Raw genomic sequence first — 8848 nt, 5'->3', positions numbered from 1 at the left:
TTTTTGTCCTCCACACATTTCAATTGTAAATGTAATTACAAAATGTAATGCCTGCAGCACTTGATATTCCCAGGTGGTCTCCCATCCAAGTACTAACCAAGCCCAACATTGCTTAGCTTCTGAGATAAGGCTTATTCAAGGTGGTGTGGCCGCAGGCGATTGCATTTCTGCTTTCATGACTTTTATGTTTAGTGAGCTGGGGGTGATTACGCCAAAATTTCCTTTTGGCCTCCACACATTTCAATTGTAATATGTAATGCCTGCAGCACTTGATATTCCCAGGTGGTCTCCCATCCAAGTACTAACCAAGCCCAACATTGCTTAGCTTCTGAGATCAGGCTTATTCAAGGTGGTGTTTCCGCAGGCGATTGCGTTTCTGCTTTCATGACTTTTATGTTTAGTGAGCTGGGTTGATTCCTCCAAAATTTCCTTTTGTCCTCCACACATTTCAATTGTAAAATGTAATTACAAAAATGTAATGCCTGCAGCACTTGATATTCCCAGGTGGTCTCCCATCCAAGTACTAACCAAGCCCAACATTGCTTAGCTTCTGAGATCAGACGAGATCAGGCTTATCAAGGTGGTGTGGCCGCAGGCGAATGTATTTCTGCTTTCATGACTTTTATGTTTAGTGAGCTGGGGGTGATTCCTCCAAAATTTCCTTTTGTCCTCCACACATTTCAATTGTAAAATGTAATGCCTGCAGCACTTGATATTCCCAGGTGGTCTCCCATCCAAGTACTAACCAAGCCCAACATTGCTTAGCCTCTGAGATCAGGCTTATTCAAGGTGGTGTGGCCGCAGGCGATTGCATTTCTGCTTTCATGACTTTTATGTTTAGTGAGCTGGGGGTGATTCCTCCAAAATTTCCTTTTGTCCTCCACACATTTCAATTGTAAAATGTAATGCCTGCAGCACTTGATATTCCCAGGTGGTCTCCCATCCAAGTACTAACCAAGCCCAACATTGCTTAGCCTCTGAGATCAGGCTTATTCAAGGTGGTGTGGCCGCAGGCGATTGCATTTCTGCTTTCATGACTTTTATGTTTAGTGAGCTGGGGGTGATTCCTCCAAAATTTCCTTTTGTCCTCCACACATTTCAATTGTAAAATGTAATGCCTGCAGCACTTGATATTCCCAGGTGGTCTCCCATCCAAGTACTAAACAAGCCCAACATTGCTTAGCTTCTGAGATCAGACGAGATCAGGCTTATTCAAGGTGGTGTGGCCGCAGGCGATTGCATTTCTGCTTTCATGACTTTTATGTTTAGTGAGCTGGGGGGTGATTCCTCCAAAATTTCCTTTTGTCCTCCACACATTTCAATTGTAAAATGTAATTACAAAATGTAATGCCTGCAGCACTTGATATTCCCAGGTGGTCTCCCATCCAAGTACTAACCAAGCCCAACATTGCTTCGCTTTTGAAATCAGACGAGATCAGGCTTATTCAAGGTGGTGTGGCCGCAGGCGATTGCATTTCTGCTTTCATGACTTTATGTTTAGTGAGCTGGGGGTTGATTCCTCCAAAATTTCCTTTTGTCCTCCACACATTTCAATTGTAAAAATGTAATGCCTGCAGCACTTGATATTCCCAGGTGGTCTCCCATCCAAGTACTAACCAAGCCAACATTGCTTAGCTTCTGAGATAAGGCTTATTCAAGGTGGTGGTGGCTGCAGGCGATTGCATTACTGCTTTCATGACTTTTATGTTTAGTGAGCTGGGGGTGATTCCTCAAAAATTTCCTTTTGTCCTCCACACATTTCAATTGTAAAATGTAATGCCTGCAGCACTTGATATTCCCAGGTGGTCTCCCTTCCAAGTACTAACCAAGCCCAACATTGCTTAGCTTCTGAGATCAGACGAGATCAGGCTTATTCAAGGTGGTGTGGCCGCAGGCGATTGCATTTCTGCTTTCATGACTTTTATGTTTAGGGAGCTGGGGGTGATTCCTCCAAAATTTCCTTTTGTCCTCCACACATTTCAATTGTAAAATGTAATGCCTGCAGCACTTGATATTCCCAGGTGGTCTCCCATCCAAGTACTAACCAAGCCCAACATTGCTTAGCTTCTGAGATCAGACGAGATCAGGCTTATTCAAGGTGGTGTGGCCGCAGGCGATTGCATTTCTGCTTTCATGACTTTTATGTTTAGGGAGCTGGGGGTGATTCCTCTAAAATTTCCTTTTGTCCTCCACACATTTCAATTGTAAAATGTAATTACAAAAATGTAATGCCTGCAGCACTTGATATTCCCAGGTGGTCTCCCATCCAAGTACTAACCAAGCCCAACATTGCTTCGCTTCTGAGATCAGACGAGATCAGGCTTATCAAGGTGGTGTGGCCACAGGCGATTGCATTTCTGCTTTCATGATTTTTATGTTTAGTGAGCTGGGGGTGATTCCTCCAAAATTTCCTTTTGTCCTCCACACATTTCAATTGTAAAATGTAATGCCTGCAGCACTTGATATTCCCAGGTGGTCTCCCTTCCAATTACTAACCAAGCCCAACATTGCTTAGCTTCTGAGATCTGACGAGATCAGGCTTATTCAAGGTGGTGTGGCCGCAGGTGATTGCTTTCTGCTTCATGACTTTATGTTTAGGGAGCTGGGGGTGATTCCTCCAAAAATTTCCTTTGTCCTCCACACATTTCAATTGTAAAATGTAATGCCTGCAGCACTTGATATTCCCAGGTGGTCTCCCATCCAAGTACTAACCAAGCCCAACATTGCTTAGCTTCTGAGATCAGGCTTATTCAAGGTGGTGTGGCTGCAGACGATTGCATTTCTGCTTTCATGACTTTTATGGTTTAGTGAGCTGGGGGTGATTCCTCCAAAATTTCCTTTTGTCCTCCACACATTTCAATTGTAAAATGTAATTACAAAAATGTAATGCCTGCAGCACTTGATATTCCCAGGTGGTCTCCCATCCAAGTACTAACCAAGCCCAACATTGCTTAGCTTCTGAGATCAGGCTTATTCAAGGTGGTGTGCCGCAGGAGATTGCATTTCTGCTTTCATGACTTTTATGTTAGTGAGCTGGGGGTGATTCCTCCAAAATTTCCTTTTGGCCTCCACACATTTCAATTGTAAAATGTAATTACAAAAATGTAATGCCTGCAGCACTTGATATTCCCAGGTGGTTTCCCATCCAAGTACTAACCAAGCCCAACATTGCTTAGCTTCTGAGATCAGGCAAGATCAGGCTTATTCAAGGTGGTGTGGCCGCAGGCGATTGCATTTCTGCTTTCATGACTTATGTTTAGTGAGCTGGGGGTGATTCCTCCAAAATTTCCTTTTGTCCTCCACACATTTCAATTGTAAAATGTAATTACAAAAATGTAATGCCTGCAGCACTTGATATTCCCAGGTGGTCTCCCATCCAAGTACAAATCATGCCCAACATTGCTTAGCTTCTGAGATCAGACGAGATCAGGCTTATTCAAGGTGGTGTGGCCGCAGGCGATTGCATTTCTGCTTTCATGACTTTTATGTTTAGTGAGCTGGGGGTGATTCCTCCAAAAATTTCCTTTGTCCTCCACACATTTCAATTGTAAAATGTAATGCCTGCAGCACTTGATAATTCCCGGGTGGTCTCCCATCCAAGTACTAACCAAGCCCAACATTGCTTAGCTTCTGAGATCAGACTTATTCAAGGTGGTTGTGGCCGCAGGCGATTGCATTTCTGCTTTCATGACTTTTATGTTTAGTGAGCTGGGGGTGATTCCTCAAAATTTCCTTTGTCCTCCACACATTTCAATTGTAAAATGTAATGCCTGCAGCACTTGATATTCCCAGGTGGTCTCCCATCCAAGTACTAACCAAGCCCAACATTGCTTAGCTTCTGAGATCAGACGAGATCTGGCTTATTCAAGGTGGTGTGAACGCAGGCGATTGCATTTCTGCTTTCATGACTTTTATGTTTAGGGAGCTGGGGGTGATTCCTCCAAAATTTCCTTTTGTCCTCCACACATTTCAATTGTAAAATGTAATACAAAAATGTAATGCCTGCAGCACTTGATATTCCCAGGTGGTCTCCCATCCAAGTACTAACCAAGCCCCAACATTGCTTAGCTTCTGAGATCAGGCGAGATCAGGCTATTCAAGGTGGTGTGGCCGCAGGAGATTGCATTTCTGCTTTCATGACTTTTATGTTAGGGAGCTGGGGGTGATTCCTCCAAAATTTCCTTTTGTCCTCCACACATTTCAATTGTAAAATGTAATTACAAAATGTAATGCCTGCAGCACTTGATATTCCCAGGTGGTCTCCCATCCAAGTACTAACCAAGCCCAACAATGCTTAGCTCTGAGATCAGGCGAGATCAGGCTTATTCAAGGTGGTGTGGCCGCAGGAGATTGCATTTCTGCTTTCATGACTTTTATGTTTAGTGAGCTGGGGGTGATTCCTCCAAATTTCCTTTTGGCCTCCACACATTTCAATTGTAAAATGTAATTACAAAAATGTAATGCCTGCAGCACTTGATATTCCCAGGTGGTTTCCCATCCAAGTACTAACCAAGCCCAACATTGCTTAGCTTCTGAGATCAGGCAAGATCAGGCTTATTCAAAGTGTGTGGCCGCAGGCGATTGCAATTTCTGCTTTCATGACTTTTATGTTTAGTGAGCTGGGGGAGATTCCTCCAAAATTTCCTTTTGTCCTCCACACATTTCAATTGTAAAATGTAATTACAAAAATGTAATGCCCTGCAGCACTTGATATTCCCAGGTGGGTCTCCCATCCAAGTACTAACCAAGCCCAACATTGCTTAGCTTCTGAGATCAGGCTTATTCAAGGTGGTGTGGCCGCAGGAGATTGCATTTCTGCTTTCATGACTTTTATGTTTAGTGAGCTGGGGGTGATTCCTCCAAAATTTACTTTTGTCCTCCACACATTTCAATTGTAAAATGTAATGCCTGCAGCACTTGATATTCCCAGGTGGTCTCCCATCCAAGTACTAACCAAGCCCAACATTGCTTAGCTTCTGAGATCAGACGAGTTCAGGCTTATTCAAGGTGTGTGGCCGCAGGCGATTGCATTTCTGCTTTCATGACTTTTATGTTTAGTGAGCTGGGGGTGATTCCTCCAAAATTTCCTTTTGTCCTCCACACATTTCAATTGTAAAATGTAATGCTGCAGCACTTGATATTCCCAGGTGGTCTCCCATCCAAGCTACTAACCAAGCCCAACATTGCTTAGCTTCTGAGATCAGACGAGATCAGGCTTATTCAAGGTGGTGTGAACGCAGCGATTGCATTTCTGCTTTCATGACTTTTATGTTTAGTGAGCTGGGGGTGATTCCTCCAAATTTCCTTTTGTCCTCCACACATTTCAATTGTAAAATGTAATTACAAAAATGTAATGCCTGCAGCACTTGATATTCCCAGGTGGTCTCCCATCCACGTACTAACTAAGCCCAACATTGCTTAGCTTCTGAGATCAGGCTGAGATCAGGCTTATTTCAAGGTGGTGTGGCCGCAGGCGATTGCATTTCTGCTTTCATGACTTTTATGTTTAGTGAGCTGGGGGTGATTCCTCCAAAATTTCCTTTTGTCCTCCACACATTTCAATTGTAAAATGTAATTACAAAAATGTAATGCCTGCAGCACTTGATATTCCCAGGTGGTCTCCATCCAAGTACTAACCAAGCCCAACATTGCTTAGCTTCTGAGATCAGACGAGATCAGGCTTATTCAAGGTGGTGTGGCCGCAGGCGATTGCATTTCTGCTTTCATGACTTTTATGTTTAGTGAGCTGGGGGTGATTCCTCCAAAATTTCCTTTTGTCCTCCACACATTTCAATTGTAAAATGTAATGCCTGCAGCACTTGATATTCCCAGGTGGTCTCCCATCCAAGTACTAACCAAGCCCAACATGCTTAGCTTCTGAGATAAGGCTTTATTCAAGGTGGTGTGGCTGCAGGCGATTGCATTACTGCTTTCATGACTTTTATGTTTAGTGAGCTGGGGGTGATTCCTCCAAAATTTCCTTTTGTCCTCCACACATTTCAATTGTAAAATGTAATGCCTGCAGCACTTGATATTCCCAGGTGGTCTCCCTTCAAGTACTAACCAAGCCCAACATTGCTTAGCTTCTGAGATCAGACGAGATCAGGCTTATTCAAGGTGGTGTGGCCGCAGGCGATTGCATTTCTGCTTTTCATGACTTTTATGTTTAGGGAGCTGGGGGTGATTCCTCCAAAATTTCCTTTTGTCCTCCACACATTTCAATTGTAAAATGTAATGCCTGCAGCACTTGATATTCCCAGGTGGTCTCCCATCCAAGTACTAACCAAGCCCAACATTGCTTAGCTTCTGAGATCAGACGAGATCAGGCTTATTCAAGGTGGTGTGGCCGCAGGGGATTGCATTTCTGCTTTCATGACTTTTATGTTTAGGGAGCTGGGGGTGATTCCTCTAAAATTTCCTTTTGTCCTCCACACATTTCAATTGTAAAATGTAATTACAAAAATGTAATGCCTGCAGCACTTGATATTCCCAGGTGGTCTCCCATCCAAGTACTAACCCAAGCCCAACATTGCTTCGCTTCTGAGATCAGACGAGATCAGGCTAATTCAAGGTGGTGTGGCCACAGGCGATTGCATTTCTGCTTTCATGATTTTTATGTTTAGTGAGCTGGGGGTGATTCCTCCAAAATTTCCTTTTGTCCTCCACACATTTCAATTGTAAAATGTAATGCCTGCAGCACTTATATTCCAGGTGGTCTCCCTTCCAAGTACTAACCAAGCCCAACATTGCTTAGCTTCTGAGATCTGACGAGATCAGGCTTATTCAAGGTGGTGTGGCCGCAGGTGATTGCTTTTCTGCTTTCATGACTTTTATGTTTAGGGAGCTGGGGGTGATTCTTTCCTTTTGTCCTCCACACATTTCAATTGTAAAATGTAATGCCTGCAGCACTTGATATTCCCAGGTGGTCTCCCATCCAAGTACTAACCAAGCCCAACATTGCTTAGCTTCTGAGATCAGGCTTATTCAAGGTGGTGTGGCTGCAGACGATTGCATTTCTGCTTTCATGACTTTTATGTTTAGTGAGCTGGGGGTGATTCCTCCAAAATTTCCTTTTGTCCTCCACACATTTCAATTGTAAAATGTAATTACAAAAATGTAATGCCTGCAGCACTTGATATTCCCAGGTGGTCTCCCATCCAAGTACTAACCAAGCCCAACATTGCTTAGCTTCTGAGATCAGGCTTATTCAAGGTGGTGTGGCCGCAGGAGATTGCATTTCTGCTTTCATGACTTTTATGTTTAGTGAGCTGGGGGTGATTCCTCCAAAATTTCCTTTTGGCCTCCACACATTTCAATTGTAAAATGTAATTACAAAAATGTAATGCCTGCAGCACTTGATATTCCCAGGTGGTTTCCCATCCAAGTACTAACCAAGCCCAACATTGCTTAGCTTCTGAGATCAGGCAAGATCAGGCTTATTCAAGGTGGTGTGGCCGCAGGCGATTGCATTTCTGCTTTCATGACTTTTATGTTTAGTGAGCTGGGGGTGATTCCTCCAAAATTTCCTTTTGTCCTCCACACATTTCAATTGTAAAATGTAATTACAAAAATGTAATGCCTGCAGCACTTGATATTCCCAGGTGGTCTCCCATCCAAGTACAAATCAAGCCCAACATTGCTTAGCTTCTGAGATCAGACGAGATCAGGCTTATTCAAGGTGGTGTGGCCGCAGGCGATTGCATTTCTGCTTTCATGACTTTTATGTTTAGTGAGCTGGGGGTGATTCCTCCAAAATTTCCTTTTGTCCTCCACACATTTCAATTGTAAAATGTAATGCCTGCAGCACTTGATATTCCCGGGTGGTCTCCCATCCAAGTACTAACCAAGCCCAACATTGCTTAGCTTCTGAGATCAGACTTATTCAAGGTGGTGTGGCCGCAGGCGATTGCATTTCTGCTTTCATGACTTTTATGTTTAGTGAGCTGGGGGTGATTCCTCCAAAATTTCCTTTTGTCCTCCACACATTTCAATTGTAAAATGTAATGCCTGCAGCACTTGATATTCCCAGGTGGTCTCCCATCCAAGTACTAACCAAGCCCAACATTGCTTAGCTTCTGAGATCAGACGAGATCAGGCTTATTCAAGGTGGTGTGGCCGCAGGCGATTGCATTTCTGCTTTCATGACTTTTATGTTTAGTGAGCTGGGGGTGATTCCTCCAAAATTTCCTTTTGTCCTCCACACATTTCAATTGTAAAATGTAATGCCTGCAGCACTTGATATTCCCAGGTGGTCTCCCATCCAAGTACTAACCAAGCCCAACATTGCTTAGCTTCTGAGATCAGACGAGATCAGGCTTATTCAAGGTGGTGTGAACGCAGGCGATTGCATTTCTGCTTTCATGACTTTTATGTTTAGGGAGCTGGGGGTGATTCCTCCAAAATTTCCTTTTGTCCTCCACACATTTCAATTGTAAAATGTAATTACAAAAATGTAATGCCTGCAGCACTTGATATTCCCAGGTGGTCTCCCATCCAAGTACTAACCAAGCCCAACATTGCTTAGCTTCTGAGATCAGGCGAGATCAGGCTTATTCAAGGTGGTGTGGCCGCAGGAGATTGCATTTCTGCTTTCATGACTTTTATGTTTAGTGAGCTGGGGGTGATTCCTCCAAAATTTCCTTTTGGCCTCCACACATTTCAATTGTAAAATGTAATTACAAAAATGTAATGCCTGCAGCACTTGATATTCCCAGGTGGTTTCCCATCCAAGTACTAACCAAGCCCAACATTGCTTAGCTTCTGAGATCAGGCAAGATCAGGCTTATTCAAAGTGGTGTGGCCGCAGGCGATTGCATTTCTGCTTTCATGACTTTTATGTTTAGTGAGC

The 8848-nt window shown here is 43.5% G+C and overlaps 12 non-coding genes and 25 pseudogenes across 12 annotated transcripts; all 37 read right to left on the bottom strand.

The window, feature by feature from the left end:
- Positions 1 to 48: 48 nt before the first annotated feature.
- LOC131731523 (5S ribosomal RNA) lies at positions 49 to 157 on the bottom strand (annotated as a pseudogene).
- A 100-nt stretch (positions 158 to 257) lies between these two features.
- LOC131731524 (5S ribosomal RNA) lies at positions 258 to 366 on the bottom strand (annotated as a pseudogene).
- Positions 367 to 479: 113 nt separating this feature from the next.
- LOC131731454 (5S ribosomal RNA) lies at positions 480 to 597 on the bottom strand. The gene has a single exon (XR_009324867.1). It is a non-coding gene; the product is annotated as a 5S ribosomal RNA (ribosomal RNA).
- Positions 598 to 697: 100 nt separating this feature from the next.
- LOC131731517 (5S ribosomal RNA) lies at positions 698 to 806 on the bottom strand (annotated as a pseudogene).
- Positions 807 to 906: 100 nt separating this feature from the next.
- On the bottom strand, positions 907 to 1015 carry LOC131731515 (5S ribosomal RNA; annotated as a pseudogene).
- A 100-nt stretch (positions 1016 to 1115) lies between these two features.
- On the bottom strand, positions 1116 to 1234 carry LOC131731383 (5S ribosomal RNA). The gene has a single exon (XR_009324798.1). It is a non-coding gene; the product is annotated as a 5S ribosomal RNA (ribosomal RNA).
- A 114-nt stretch (positions 1235 to 1348) lies between these two features.
- LOC131731473 (5S ribosomal RNA) lies at positions 1349 to 1467 on the bottom strand (annotated as a pseudogene).
- A 310-nt stretch (positions 1468 to 1777) lies between these two features.
- LOC131731415 (5S ribosomal RNA) lies at positions 1778 to 1896 on the bottom strand. Its single transcript, XR_009324830.1, has one exon. It is a non-coding gene; the product is annotated as a 5S ribosomal RNA (ribosomal RNA).
- A 100-nt stretch (positions 1897 to 1996) lies between these two features.
- Positions 1997 to 2115, bottom strand: LOC131731374 (5S ribosomal RNA). Its single transcript, XR_009324789.1, has one exon. It is a non-coding gene; the product is annotated as a 5S ribosomal RNA (ribosomal RNA).
- Positions 2116 to 2229: 114 nt separating this feature from the next.
- Positions 2230 to 2347, bottom strand: LOC131731475 (5S ribosomal RNA; annotated as a pseudogene).
- A 100-nt stretch (positions 2348 to 2447) lies between these two features.
- Positions 2448 to 2566, bottom strand: LOC131731481 (5S ribosomal RNA; annotated as a pseudogene).
- A 97-nt stretch (positions 2567 to 2663) lies between these two features.
- Positions 2664 to 2772, bottom strand: LOC131731500 (5S ribosomal RNA; annotated as a pseudogene).
- A 115-nt stretch (positions 2773 to 2887) lies between these two features.
- LOC131731528 (5S ribosomal RNA) lies at positions 2888 to 2995 on the bottom strand (annotated as a pseudogene).
- Positions 2996 to 3108: 113 nt separating this feature from the next.
- LOC131731479 (5S ribosomal RNA) lies at positions 3109 to 3227 on the bottom strand (annotated as a pseudogene).
- A 112-nt stretch (positions 3228 to 3339) lies between these two features.
- LOC131731435 (5S ribosomal RNA) lies at positions 3340 to 3458 on the bottom strand. Its single transcript, XR_009324850.1, has one exon. It is a non-coding gene; the product is annotated as a 5S ribosomal RNA (ribosomal RNA).
- A 309-nt stretch (positions 3459 to 3767) lies between these two features.
- On the bottom strand, positions 3768 to 3886 carry LOC131731476 (5S ribosomal RNA; annotated as a pseudogene).
- Positions 3887 to 3999: 113 nt separating this feature from the next.
- On the bottom strand, positions 4000 to 4118 carry LOC131731498 (5S ribosomal RNA; annotated as a pseudogene).
- Positions 4119 to 4230: 112 nt separating this feature from the next.
- On the bottom strand, positions 4231 to 4348 carry LOC131731497 (5S ribosomal RNA; annotated as a pseudogene).
- A 113-nt stretch (positions 4349 to 4461) lies between these two features.
- Positions 4462 to 4579, bottom strand: LOC131731502 (5S ribosomal RNA; annotated as a pseudogene).
- Positions 4580 to 4695: 116 nt separating this feature from the next.
- On the bottom strand, positions 4696 to 4805 carry LOC131731521 (5S ribosomal RNA; annotated as a pseudogene).
- Positions 4806 to 4905: 100 nt separating this feature from the next.
- Positions 4906 to 5023, bottom strand: LOC131731482 (5S ribosomal RNA; annotated as a pseudogene).
- A 99-nt stretch (positions 5024 to 5122) lies between these two features.
- Positions 5123 to 5242, bottom strand: LOC131731501 (5S ribosomal RNA; annotated as a pseudogene).
- A 112-nt stretch (positions 5243 to 5354) lies between these two features.
- LOC131731485 (5S ribosomal RNA) lies at positions 5355 to 5475 on the bottom strand (annotated as a pseudogene).
- Positions 5476 to 5589: 114 nt separating this feature from the next.
- LOC131731464 (5S ribosomal RNA) lies at positions 5590 to 5707 on the bottom strand. Its single transcript, XR_009324877.1, has one exon. It is a non-coding gene; the product is annotated as a 5S ribosomal RNA (ribosomal RNA).
- Positions 5708 to 6016: 309 nt separating this feature from the next.
- LOC131731455 (5S ribosomal RNA) lies at positions 6017 to 6134 on the bottom strand. Its single transcript, XR_009324868.1, has one exon. It is a non-coding gene; the product is annotated as a 5S ribosomal RNA (ribosomal RNA).
- Positions 6135 to 6235: 101 nt separating this feature from the next.
- Positions 6236 to 6354, bottom strand: LOC131731431 (5S ribosomal RNA). Its single transcript, XR_009324846.1, has one exon. It is a non-coding gene; the product is annotated as a 5S ribosomal RNA (ribosomal RNA).
- Positions 6355 to 6468: 114 nt separating this feature from the next.
- LOC131731480 (5S ribosomal RNA) lies at positions 6469 to 6588 on the bottom strand (annotated as a pseudogene).
- Positions 6589 to 6688: 100 nt separating this feature from the next.
- On the bottom strand, positions 6689 to 6805 carry LOC131731507 (5S ribosomal RNA; annotated as a pseudogene).
- Positions 6806 to 6897: 92 nt separating this feature from the next.
- Positions 6898 to 7006, bottom strand: LOC131731499 (5S ribosomal RNA; annotated as a pseudogene).
- A 114-nt stretch (positions 7007 to 7120) lies between these two features.
- Positions 7121 to 7229, bottom strand: LOC131731503 (5S ribosomal RNA; annotated as a pseudogene).
- Positions 7230 to 7343: 114 nt separating this feature from the next.
- LOC131731478 (5S ribosomal RNA) lies at positions 7344 to 7462 on the bottom strand (annotated as a pseudogene).
- A 114-nt stretch (positions 7463 to 7576) lies between these two features.
- On the bottom strand, positions 7577 to 7695 carry LOC131731387 (5S ribosomal RNA). Its single transcript, XR_009324802.1, has one exon. It is a non-coding gene; the product is annotated as a 5S ribosomal RNA (ribosomal RNA).
- A 100-nt stretch (positions 7696 to 7795) lies between these two features.
- Positions 7796 to 7904, bottom strand: LOC131731519 (5S ribosomal RNA; annotated as a pseudogene).
- Positions 7905 to 8004: 100 nt separating this feature from the next.
- Positions 8005 to 8123, bottom strand: LOC131731373 (5S ribosomal RNA). Its single transcript, XR_009324788.1, has one exon. It is a non-coding gene; the product is annotated as a 5S ribosomal RNA (ribosomal RNA).
- Positions 8124 to 8223: 100 nt separating this feature from the next.
- On the bottom strand, positions 8224 to 8342 carry LOC131731452 (5S ribosomal RNA). The gene has a single exon (XR_009324866.1). It is a non-coding gene; the product is annotated as a 5S ribosomal RNA (ribosomal RNA).
- A 114-nt stretch (positions 8343 to 8456) lies between these two features.
- LOC131731458 (5S ribosomal RNA) lies at positions 8457 to 8575 on the bottom strand. The gene has a single exon (XR_009324871.1). It is a non-coding gene; the product is annotated as a 5S ribosomal RNA (ribosomal RNA).
- Positions 8576 to 8689: 114 nt separating this feature from the next.
- Positions 8690 to 8808, bottom strand: LOC131731472 (5S ribosomal RNA; annotated as a pseudogene).
- Positions 8809 to 8848: the final 40 nt, after the last annotated feature.

The sequence above is a fragment of the Acipenser ruthenus genome, unplaced genomic scaffold (genome assembly GCF_902713425.1).
Source record: "Acipenser ruthenus unplaced genomic scaffold, fAciRut3.2 maternal haplotype, whole genome shotgun sequence".
In the NCBI taxonomy this organism is placed as follows: domain Eukaryota; kingdom Metazoa; phylum Chordata; class Actinopteri; order Acipenseriformes; family Acipenseridae; genus Acipenser; species Acipenser ruthenus.
Note: the sequence above shows the minus strand (reverse complement) of the source record. Positions and strands in the feature narration are given on the sequence as shown.